The sequence below is a fragment of the Seriola aureovittata genome, chromosome 6, assembly GCF_021018895.1.
Source record: "Seriola aureovittata isolate HTS-2021-v1 ecotype China chromosome 6, ASM2101889v1, whole genome shotgun sequence".
Taxonomy (NCBI): domain Eukaryota; kingdom Metazoa; phylum Chordata; class Actinopteri; order Carangiformes; family Carangidae; genus Seriola; species Seriola aureovittata.
Window position 1 is genome coordinate 23,768,134 of NC_079369.1, and position 13,626 is coordinate 23,781,759.

The following is a 13,626-nucleotide window of genomic DNA, read 5'->3' on the forward strand; positions in this document are numbered from 1 at the left end:
TTCATGTCAATACCATATATTGTTGATTCAGTCCCAGACTGATAATGGCCTCTATCTGACTGAAGCCGTTTAGGAGCAGGTTTGTGTTCCTGAATTAAAATGATTTTCTGAGTGTTAAAGCAGCATGAAATTGGTTCTGTTTGCAAGCAATTCCTGGGACACTTTTTTTTTTTTTTTTCAGAGAAGGAGCATCAAGTATGTCCAATCAGAAAACTGTATGTTTAGCCTCTGTGGAGCAATGAAGATACATGACGAGGAGGAACTCACAGTTTCTGGCTGGTAAAAGAAAAAAAAAAAAGTCTTATATCCTTTACACCTTACGGTGGTTCTCGACACAGCCTGCTTCATATTCCCTTACTGGGCATTTATATCATATCAAATATGATAGAAATAAAATTTGCTCACAGATTTATACTGAAGATGTTACCACATATTGCCACATGAAAATGCATAAGTGTAACTAGATGAAACTGAGGCATCTGTGAAACTTCCGAGTCACACAATATTCAGTATTATATTATCAAAGATTCCAAGTCACAGGTTGAATGCTTCATCCATCGCATCCATTGAAATCATGACCATTCACCATTACCTATATGAACTTTCATAGAACAACAAGCCAAAACTGGGTAGCACAGATATCTGGCTAACGAAGAATGGCTCTTAGGCTTGATGAGATTGTACTTACCTTTATGTAAAGCATCATGACAGACCGCGCTTGTGTCTTCTGTGTTTTCAGTACATGTAGTGTGTACATAATGAAAACAAGAGAGGTACTCAGAAAGTGCAGGCCTCCACCAAAGCCAATGTAAAACTTCATACAACAGACGTAGGAGGAAAAGAAATTCAAAACCATTGTATAAATGATCAGAATCTGCCCCATCTCTCCTCCAAGTTCGGTTCAAATTGGTTCAGTAGCTTTTTATCATCCTGCTGACAAGCAGACAGGCTCGGCTGAAAACGAAAAAGTGGTTAAAAATGTACTTGAAAAAGCTAAAATTCTGACTAAATTGTGTCAAATTTGTGTTTCACTCAAATGTGTGGCACTGATTTACATTGTATCACACAGAAAAACATGATGAAACATGATGAACACAAGTAATCCATCCTTGGAAATATACTACTCTGACTTTTTGTCAAGCTTTTTTCAAATGTAAATGAGTAGTAGTGTTCCAGTTTTACACAGATTGATGTCGACACAGTGTGGCTTGTAGAAAGAAGTTTAGGAAAGGGTCCCCGTCATGTTTTTTATTGATTCATGTGCACAAAGACACACATGCACACGCGCTAGCAACTGGCAATGGAAACACAATAATCAAAATGGTTGGTGAGTAAAGAAACACATTTGACCTGATTGTCTTTTCGGTGAGTAACACTAAATGTGAACAGTACAGTAAGTTTGTTAACAAGTAAACTCCACATGGCACCTTTAAGGGCAAATCTGAAGTACTTATATAAGTATTTTACTTTCAGGCCACTTGATACTTCTGCCGCGCTAAAATACTGTACTTTTTCTCCACAGCATTTATGTTTTACAGCTGCTATATCATTACAATTACAAATTACAAATTAAGATACACAATTTGTTCTCATAAAATATGTTTTTTTATTATGTTCTGATAAAATATGATGTTATGTTTTAGATTAAACTACAGAAACGTTAATGAAATACTGAAAAATCAGCTCCAGCATGAGAACTACTACAGTAACTGCTTCTTACACATGGTTTCATGAGTATAATATAAAAAATATAGAATACTGTAACAATCAGAGTCAACATTTTACAGATAATGTGCATTAAAAATAAGCGGCACAGGACTTTGCCACCGCAACTGGAGATAGAAACCATTAGAAAAAGTAAATACTTCAGTTTTGAAACAGTACCCATGATGCTCTTCGAGTAGTTTCTCAGTGGAAGTACAAGTTCCCTTGTTCACCCTTAACCAAACCTAATTTACTTGCCTGACCTTGACTGTAGCTACTGTCACCATGTGATACACAGGTGAGAATGGGGTGACTTGTGCTTGTTTGTTACACCATCCTTATGCAGGAGCAATGGAAATGTTTACAGTATGTGTCCATAACGAGCATTTCGGAGTTCACGCTCAGTTCACCAAGTTCTAACTGTCATTTATGTGGCACTAGATTTCTCTCCCAGCCAACTTGGTGGCAACAGAATAACCCTCACAATGCAGTTTAGGAAAAAAAATTAAAATAAAATGCTCAGTACGTTCTAGTGGGATTTTGTTGTTTGCAATAAACAGAGCTATTTTTGCTTTTGAGTTGTGACTAATTTTGTCAGGGTATTATTTTCACCAGACTACAGTTCTGTGCTGCAGCAAACATGGCTGTTTTCTTGATTGATGGAATATAGCATATGCACAGCCACATTACTGTTGTGACAGCTGGCACACTTTGAGTAATTGCTTGCTTCTGTGTCTTCTTTTATGCATAATTGGAGTATTTCTTTGTCAACGGGGTTCTCTTTCCTCCCGTGTGTGCACGTATGTTTGTTTGTGTGTGTGTGTGTGTGTGTGTGTGTGTGTGTGTAGACTGGATGTGTGCAGACATGTATGTTTTTTGGTAAAGAGTAGGTATGTGTTTGTGCACGTGTGCAAACTGTGCGGATGGGAGTTCTGTCAATGCAGAATAAATTAAACCAACAGATTGTTGTGAGTGGTAAAATCATTGTTTAATGAAGCTATCTGCTGGCTGTTGTGTGTTCTTTTACTAACGATGTAATTCCAAAAATAATGCGATATTGAAGCTGGGAAGACATCTGCTTTCTGCACGTGCATGCCATTTCCTTATGTTTAATTTATGCGATACATATGAACGTGCATTATGGGCCTTCATAAGAATGGAAACAGAGAGTTTTGTGATTTCTTTTAAAGAATTTTGATTCTATTTACTCCATTAAAGTCACAAAAGAATTGCATTTCCATGAATCCCTGTGAGCGTCACTATAAACATATGAGGCAAAATATATGGGAGTAGTTTGCTCACTAAAGATGGGTGCTAAGAGCAGTGTTCTACAATGAAACTTCACCTGTTTTCATTTCCTATTTAAGCAACAAAAGTGGCAGTGGCAGTGGAGGCTCCCTCTGCCTGATCGCCTCATTAAAAGAGCCATAAAGCAGTTTGACACTCACAGGATGCCAATCCATCACAGCTAGGCCACTTCTGATGGGGGGGAAACCTCTGGGGGAGGCAAGCTGCAATGGCTTGGAGGAAAAAAAAAAAAAAAGTCCATGTCAAACTGAGCTGTCGTCTGGTGAGCCGAGATGCCAACACCCCTGAGGCAGCAGAGCTGGATCCAGATTCAGTAGCCGACTAACACATCCCACAAACTCATGAGCGAGGCAATTAGCAGGAGCCCCTGTGGATCGCACATTCCTCTCCCAATGATTATTTCTCTCACCCTCTCCCCCCACCCCAAACCCCCCCTCTGCTCCTTCTCTTTCGTTCTGTCTTTGCTTCTCTTAAAAATTCCTCCACTGGCTCGCAGTCCAGCACATCACAACATTTCAGTGTGGCTGTGAGTGGTGGCCTGTTGTTGTCGAACAGCAATGCTCCTGATTAATCTAATTACCGCTGCAGGAAAATAAACAAGAAATAAAAGGTCATTTGGGAGGTCAATTAGCAAAATTTAAAGTTAATCTTTACTGCAGGAAAATCACAATTTGCAATTTAACTGACAGCATGTCATTATTATAATTTTATTAATAAAGAATTAGTTGTATTTATTTATTTATTTACAATCATTTAGAATATATTATATATGAGTTTTTTCCAACAATGGAAAACATTGGTAAATTTAAACACTAGAACACAATTTATGTGTTGTTTGTGTATGAATTTTGAGGTTTAATTAAACGTATACAGCAGAAATTTGTAGTTCGAGGTGAAAGACTGACTATTGATCGACATGATGTTAGTTTTTGAGCAATCAGAACATTATTTGTCCAGTTGCTGTTATTTTCACACAATTAAATAACATATTTCACCCAAAGGTTCCATGTTGTATAAATGTAGACCTCCAACTGTTGTTTGATTATAAAGCAGGTCTTGGTTCTATATTAATACTGTGAAAGTATCAAAGCGCTCAGTCCACAGAGGAATGCACACAGCCTGTACTTAGACACTGAGCCTCAAAACGAGCTGCCAGGACTTCTGTAACTTTGTGATGTCACAACAAAGCAGTCACCGCTCTTGGCCATGCCCCAAGCCCCGCCCACCTGAACCCACCATCCAACCTTGCAGGATTTGGTTTCTCTGTTTTCTGAGTGATTCGAAAAAAATATAGCAGCTTCCCAGCAAACAGTTAGTCAGCCAATCCGGAGAGAGGCCCTGAGCCTCCTCTCTTCTGATTGGCTCACTGACCTGTTGTTGCTAAAGCTCCAGAAAGAAGCCTGACAGAGGAGGTCTAAAACTACATTGTTATGGTTTTTGGTTGTTAAAACCACAAATGTATCTTCTTATGGATCAATACTTCAAATAAAACACAGGGAAAGTGACCTTTAACTATATCCCATGAACAAAACTAGCACTTGAGGAAAATGTGATATTGTAACATCATTATGTGTCATTAGGTCTCCCCTCATCTCCCCAAACCTGGCTTCCTCTACTCACCCACCAGACTTCCTCAGACTTTCCTCCTCGTTCCCATTGTCCCATCTGCCCCGCCCATCCCCACACCTGTTCCCACTTGTCGTCAACCCTGCAGTTTGTCAGTTTGTCTCTTTTAGCTCCTGAGTGCTTTCACTGTGAATCAGCATTTGTTCCTGGTTATGTTTGCTCGTGTTCCTTGGGTCCACATGTTTGTTTCTGCCGGTTTGCCTGTCAGCTCGCCCTCCTGTTCACTCACTCGTCTACCTGTTAGCCTGATTTTGTTCTACTAAAGCACCTTCACCGCATCATCCTGTCTTGTTTGTCTACATTTGGTTCCTTTCCCCTGAGTTCTTGGCTTCATTGTGACAGCATGCTAAATATACTTAAGTCCAATAGTAGACACAGTACACATGTCAGTATATATATATATATATATATATATATATAAATATACATAAAAATCAGCTTTTATTAATGTTATGTTAAAGCAACTTTTTGTCATTTAAATCTACACCAATATTCCTGAGAAACGAATAATGTTGCTGATTTACCAGGATAAGTTTGCAGCTGTTTGGAGTTTTACAGCCTCTTTACATCATTTGGTTCAGTCTCCCAGCCCTGACCACAAAAACATCACCAAAAAGTGGCAGATGGACAAAGTTAACAAAAAGCTGGTGAATATACAGAAACACAACTTTACATTAATCCCAATGTGTCTGTTGGATGTGGAAGTAGCCTACTGCTAGCTAACACGCTGATCATAGCAACTTTATAAGCTCGTGATATGTGGTGGCTGTGTATCCGGCAGATTGTTTTACTGCCTTCTAGTGGCCCAAAATGCAACAAAGCTTTATCACATTTTTCCTATACAAAAAAGCAATTATTGTCAGAATATTGAACAAATCACACTTGGATTGTATACTGAACCAGTGGCCATGTATGATGCCTCGAGTATCTTACCATTTTTTCCCATCCACAAATGATTTATGACCATGGTTTCCACTCCATCAAGACAATGGAAAGAAAAAAAATACACACACAAACACACGTGTCCCAGGGGATAATGTTTTCACATCACCTTATGATATTCTGTCATCAGTAACCCTCTGACCCAGAGGGAAAAATGCTACATTTTATCTCTTCTGCACTCACTATGACAATCACAAGGACGATGGCAATAATACTATGAAAGGTGAAAGGTGAAATGCTCATGTTGTATTTACAATTACTGGATGTACTCACCATTTTCATACATCACACACACACGCACACACATATATACATATAAATATTTCTTTTTTTTTTCACTCAAACTCCCCCACCCTCCCCCACCCTCCCCCACCCCACCCCCATGTCTAAGTTCCATATGAAATGTCAGAGAACCTGAGGGACATGTGGTAAATAAGCCTTCCCTGTCTCTCCACACTGACACTGCAGGATGGCAGACAGCTTGGAAAAACAAAGAGTGCCCTTTTTCCCCAGGCCTGCACATGCTGTGATATTAATAAGTGTCCTTCATCATTTCCCACAGTGGGATCTTGTTAACCTATGCACCACACTTAATCAATCCAGCAGAAAGCAAACTGTGTCACCATCCAGGTGCTTTTACTTAGCATATGAGACCGAGGCAAATAAATGAATAAGTAAGATGTATGAAATTAAATAAAAACATTAAACATCTCTTTGAGAGAGAAAGATGGTACCAGTGCACCAGATACATTGTATGTGTGTAAAGGAAGGATGAGAAGGTTGTGTTTCTCTTATTCATCTGAATCCAGTTTTATCATTTTATTCATGACCACATCAATCAGGAGCAACAGGCAATGGGAACAAATTTTACAGCACACAAAATAAAATGTGCAAGTAGGACCGTTGGGATCAACGTTTATAATGTTTATTTTACTTTGTTTAATTTAAACTATAGCTGCTTCGCCATAAGGAAAAGGTAGATATTCTCCTGCATTCACTCCAGACTGGAAGTCAGACTTCTAAAACCTCCGGCTCGACTACAACCATCAAACGTTGACATCAGCCACAGAGCGAGTTCTTCCTTTGAACACTCATGCCTGAGGTGAACACAACACGGGTAATGTCAGATACAGTATCATTCCTTACAAAGTGGAAAAGTGATTCAATCATTGATGGCTGACAGAAATTCACTCATGTTGAATGCACTGAAATATTGAAGAAAAACTGGTCCTGACCTGCATAAAATAAAGGTAATAGAATATCTAAAAAGCAAAAACCTTATGAAAAATAACTGCTGGTGCAACTGAACAGACTTTTCACAAAAGCAGGAAAGGTGAAACTTATAATAATGAATTTCATTTAGGTTTACCAACTCCAAGGCTCTGTTGCGTGCTGGCTTAGAGTCAATTCCTGTGACACTCAATCTAATGCATACTTTATTAATTACACCTGCATTTAGTTCAGATGATCAAAAATATAGTTTTTGCAGTAGAACCATAGTTGCCATTTATTTAAAGATCCAATGCACTTTTCCTGTGATTTATTTGGAGTGTTTTGTCCTCCTGTAAGAAACCAGCCCATAGGTCATCTGTGCAGCAGGTTATGATGACCGATACTTATGTTTTGTTGCTAGGCGACATCTATCAGCCTTAGTAATTATTACAGGATGTAGTATAAAAAGCGACAAAGTCCATGTTAGGAGGAGTTTGGGGTGGATGGATGGGTCAACAAAACACAGGAATATGACACAGGAAATTGGTGTTTGATTCCCATGTGAGACTTAGTGTTTCCATTGTAACCATGCCAACAAAAAATTTAAGAGTGTAATGTTGAGGAAGGACTTATTTTAACCTAAATCACGATCTTTTCCTAAACTTTACCTAACTATACCTAAAGGTAGGTATACAGCTGTCGGTACACTCCGCTTGTTTATTATTATAACCATGACAACCAAGATCCGAGCACTATTTCAGGAGACACTTCTATGGGTTGTATCAGGGGGTTAAAAAAAAACTACCTGTATGGTTGTTCAGGTTGGTGGACTGGTTGTTTATTTGAAGTGTTGATCCATAAGAAGATATACTTGTGGTTTTAGGAACCAAAAACCATCTCAATGTAATTTTATATCTCCTCTCTCAGGCTTCTCTCTGGAGCTCTAGCAACAACAGGTCAGTGAGCCAATCAGAGGAGAGGCTCTATTCTCTGAGTTATCTAATAAAAAAATAGAAGATTTCAGGTTACCACTCAGAGAAACCAAATCCTGCAAAGTTAAATAGTGGGTCGAGGTGGGGGTGGGCTTGGGGCATGGCTGAGAGCGGTGACTGCTTTGTTGTGACATCACAAAGTTACAGAATTCCTGACGGCTGGTTTTAAGGCTCAGTTTCTGAATACAGGCTGTGTGCATTTCTCTAAATTTCTTGTATGTGTCCACACACTTGGCCAATAAAGCAGATTCTGATTCTGATTCTGAGCGCTTTGACACTTTCAGAGTATTAATATACAAGCTAGACTTGCTTTATAATCAAAACAGATATTGACATCTCACTTTATACAGTACAGGACTTTTAATTGAATCTTTTTTCTTTTGAATTTAGTTCTGTAGAAGCTTTTTTAACATGTTACTTTTCCACTGGTTTCCACTGGCACTTAAGCCAACAGCTGATAAGAGGACAGTGGCAGCATTAGCTAACGGCTAAAGTAAAGAAGAGGGATGAAGTGGATGGTAAACCTTTTTTACAGCATCAGTGTGCCATATGGGCACATTCTGCTTGAAATAGACTGTATAACTGTATTATGAGAGTGTGTTACTGAACATCACCAAATCCACGGACTAACACTCTTTGAAGGGGAATTGCATTCAAGCGTTTGCCTCAGGTCCTGCGAGTTGAGAAACGTCAGGTAATGTTGCTGCTGCAGAAATTCTGAAGAAACAAACACAATTGAATGTTACAAAGCCGCCAGCTGCATTGCATATCTTGGTACGGGTGTTAACCAAGTCTTGAAAATGGAAGTCTACAGCCTCAAAGTTCCAGCCTTACTTTTACAACAGGTATTAGAAATTTGATGTACATTAAAAGAGAAGTCACATTGCTCATGGTAACTTGTTTACACGCTGCACCACGCCTACTGTATATACAACTTAATTACTGAGCTCTAACAGCGCTCAAGACCTCAGGCAGATTAAACGTAATAAGCGCATTTCACTACTGAGAGCACATTTAACAGCTTGCAGATCTCCTTGTGAAAATGCAGCGTACCCTTTGGTCATCACACCCAGCTCCATGGGAAGAGACCTAACCGAATCAGTGATTAGGAAAAGAAAAAGGAAGAAGGAGGATTGATTCCTTTTGACTGAACACACTGTGATATATTCATCAATACTGCTGAAACCATGCAAGCAAGGCCACAGATAGTTTAGCCGTTCTATTCTTGGCGAGGCAGATAGTGCCCCTCTTGTTAAATTCATCTGTCAATGCTGTTGGAGAAGGAGATAAGAAGTGGAGCAACCCCACCGCCGCCACCCCCACTACCACCTACCCCCACCCTCACGTGGAGTCAGTCGAAGTCATATCGATCACTCTGGCCTTCATTTCTGCAGGATGGTTAAAAATGATTAGAATTCCGGAACTGAAGTTAATTCTCGGGGACTGGCTCTCTATAACGAGGAGTGTGACATAATCAATGCAAATGATCTCACACTCCTGTGCTATCAAATCCTACTCACCTCATAGGCAGAAGCTTAATCAAGGATTATCTCCATTGTTGTTTAAGATTTGCATTACAGCTGTCTGCAAAAGACCTGACAGCAGTATGTCCTGCTCCGGATTTCCCAGCTTCTGGAAAGGAAAATACACAGTCAGGATGTAGCTCGTTAATATTTGTTAACTGGGGTTGTGTTTGTTCTTTTCTTTAAAATTGTGACAAGACTGTCGTTGAGACTATCTTCTTGTAAAATAACAAGGTCATAGGTTTTTTGAGCAGCAGCTTATTATGAACCATAGTTCCATTTTTTTGTTAGGTGACATCTAGTGGCTGTAGTAATTACGACAGGAGCAAAGAGAAAAGTCCAGAGACGTCCACGTTAGGAGAAGGTTGTGGTGGATGGATGGGTCATTAAAACACAGGAATGTGACACAGGGGTGCAGTGTTCGATCCCCACGTGAAAGTAGCAGTTCATGCTGCGTCTTTTACCCATGACCGCGGTGTGGTCATTGATAAAATACAAAGGAAAGGGCTGTCTGACGGCAGATAAAGCGGTGAAAATATTCAAAATATAGTGTGCACTTGGATCAATGTCAGATTTTTTCTGTGGGCATTTTTTAAGTGGATAAAATATGTTTTTTTGCTGACCCCGTCCTCAGCAACTCATCACTCAGCTTCTGTGCCGGTGCTCCTGCTGCTTCTCGAAAATGGGAATGTGCTGATCCAAATCTACTGCAGGAAATACACTGATTATACATAAGTACCTCACACAACCCTACGATTGCAAACTATCACTTTTAACCAAGCCATGACTGTTTATCATTGTAACCATGACAACCAAGGTCTGGTACACCTGCTTTCGTACTGGTACTATTTGAAGTTGTGTTGGAAGAAAATGACCTCTATGGTTGTTCAGGTTTGAGAACTGGTTTCGTGTCATTGCACGATTAATTGATCTGACGTATGATTTGATAATGATGTAATAATAGCTCTTGACTGAGCTGCCATGATTATTAATTAAAGCCCTGTGTGATTTTCATGGTCAGATTTTTGGCCACAGCTACCCCAGACCCCCCCCACCCCACTTGTTCCACCACTGGTTGCAGTTGACTTCTACTTGATGTAGTGAAGCTCTTAAACTTTTTTAATTTAAAGAGCCTTCTGATGTCCAGCGGAGTGGACAGCACATTGGCAGAATGCTGCACTTGAAACTTTAGTGCATCACAGGAAGTGATCCATTATTTAAAGCAGAGAAATAAAATTATGTTAAATGAAATATTGGTGCTATGCTCACAGTGTGTATCTTTTGTTTATGTGCCAGGGAAAGTTTGGACAATAGACATGTCACAGTAGGCAGAGCACAAGCGTAAATAATAAAATAATGATTTCTCTAGTCCATTTATTCCCTGGTGTTGTGGAGCCATTGTAGCTGTTGTAAGTAGCACCCGTTCTTTCACAATAGCTGAAATATCAATACAATACAATACAATACAATACAATAGCTGTCTCGTTACATTTTCAGTTTTCAGTAATTAAAGGCTATCAGTAAGATTTTATAATTATGTATGAATTATGCTTTTCATTACTCCACACCTGCTGTTGTTACTAATTAAGCACTATTCTTGACTGTTTTCATGAAGAATTGTGTTTAGCAGGGACGTGGTCTTGAGTCACTGTGAACTTACTTGCCAAAGTCAGTGGGAAAGCACAATAAGGGGATGTGTCAGCAACCATCATGCAGCACAGAGCAATTCTGGTGTCTAGATCTGTGCCGATATTTCACTGATCATCTGAACTTGTTCAACACCTGTTGATCGACACAAACAAAGAAAAATACCACTGTAATGATTCACCACCACTCAATCTCTTTATAACTAGTGAGCAGCACAACCAAAAACATTTCCCTTGAAAAAAGCCCGACAGCGAAACAGTCTGTCACAAGAGAACAATCTGAACATCACATATTATTCTGCACACTTACATTGCCTCAGCAGAGATTCTCCACAACTGCTGCTTGATGATATTGATGAAAAGCAGGGATGTGTGGACCACCACTAGCTGGTAGAACAGCAGTGTGTTAAGTAATCGTTTAACATGCCCGGCATCACATCCTTTCGGCACTTGGTAATATGTAGAACTATAAGTCTATAAGTCACGCTAAGTCGAGTCAGTGAGGGGGCAGCGGAGGATTTAAAGTTTAACTTACAAGCCCTTAAATAGGGCAAATAACAATACATGTTACATTATTAGAAAGACAAACCTCTAAATATTGTTTGTAGCACTTGTATATGATATCTATGGATCTTCTATAATTCAATGTGCAAAGGGAATAATAAAATATCAACTTATGTGTAAGATGTCGCCCTTGAGTGAATCATTGTTTACTTGCTCCTTGGTTCCTTGAAGGTTCGACTTCATGAATAGCGCACTTGAGTTTTCAGAGTAATGGTAGACACTTAAGATGCCAGCTGGGACAACACAAAGGGAAGCAACCGAGTAAAGCCCAACAAGGGCTCGTTAAACAACTAGAAGGATGCATCACAGATTTGTTGGGTCTCCAAGGAACTCTGCAGCCAATACAGGAAGACCTGGAACTCAAGCGGGCAGAAGGTCTGAAAGCCTGAGCAGTACAGGGTCTGGTAGCCGATAAGCTGAAGAAGACATCATGGCAAATAAATCTGAGGCATGTGCTAGGGTTACTGCCCTCTGCCATCCCGGAGAAAGAACTGACTGATCCCTTGTTCTTTGTTAGATGTGCTGAACATTATTAGCAACATCCAAACCTGGGGCTTATTTCACAAAAGTGGTGTCATGAGTACTGTGTGCATGCAGATGGAACGACGAAGAATCACAATTTACAGTGACTCATAAATGTGTGAGCACCAGCACTTATGGCAGTGAAATAATGCACTAAATTCAGCTAGTCTGAACAGAACTGTTAACACTAGCAGGCCCCTGTACACTGTGAACATTTTGGCTGAATGAAACAGTCTTTGAGAATCGTGACAGAAATATGGTGAAATCTCTTGCCTGTCAATCTAAAAGAACACTGGACTACACCCTCAGACATGTCAACCAATGGATAATTTAAAGACTTGTACTGTAGAGCAAACACAGCCTGCATCAAAAGTCTGCTTTTTATTTTTATCAGTACAGAATATGGTTGCATCTTTGGCTGCATATATTTTTTTTTTTCCAATTTACCATGGTGTCACAATTTGCTTTCTTTGCACAATATGACATGCATCAAAACAGTCAGTGTGACAAATATTAGACTTTATTATTCCCCTTTCACATGGTGCGGACAAGCAATGAACTTGCAAGACTCTTGTTATCCTATGGTGTTTAGTGTTGTGCCTTAAGAGGGCAATTCATTCACAGCAGCAAATTAAAACTGTGGTTCAATTTTGTTGACATGCAAATTTGTGCACCGGTAGCAAACCGTCTTTCGAGGCCATATAAATGCACACTTTGATTCCAAACGTTATAAAATTTGATGATAATGATACGATAATACTTTTTATTTATCATTTCGTCTGTCATGTAAACATCATATTCTATATGGATATTCAGAATTTGACCTTATTCCGAAGTAAGCATTTTCTGATTAAGACATGTGGGATATGCTGATATTATTTAGGTTTTGGGAGCATTCTTTGGACATGTATACAGCTCTTATTTCTTATTTATTCTATGCATCTCAATTGGTGTTTTTACGGCAGTTTGCAACACACAGCGTCTTGCCTGTTCACAGTCAGCTCGGCGCGTTGTACACAAACCATCTAGGCAAGAGTTAGCAAGGCTGGGCTAGCGATGCATGCCCAAACATGTTTGCAGAATATCAAGGTGGGAAATTCCTCCGTTAGGCAATAAAGTTAGAAAAGGTGTAGCTGCAGGATGTACACTGTGGCAACGGCTACATGTAAACGGGGATACTACTGGAATATTAACTTTCATTAGTCATGTAAATAGCTTAGTGGGAATATTGTGTTTTTTGGTATAAGGGCAAAAAACTGAATTTTTTGTGCATATAAACATAGCGATTGACAGATGTCTCGTTTTCAGCTTATTCTGTTTCAATATCTGACACAGTTAAAGTCTCAATGCTAAAACCCTGTGCTATAGTTAGGGTTTCCTGCTGTAGTGTTAACAGTATTAAATACATAGCCTCTTCATTTGCGTTTTGTTCTGTTAGTGTGCCAGCAAGCAGAGGGAATCATCTTAATGAGTTCAAACCCTTTCCTAGAATTTGAACTACCAACTAAAAAAAAAAAAAAAAAAAAATCATGCTTAGTTTTAACTTTTTATGCAATTTATTACAAAATAATTTTAATTTCTGTGCTT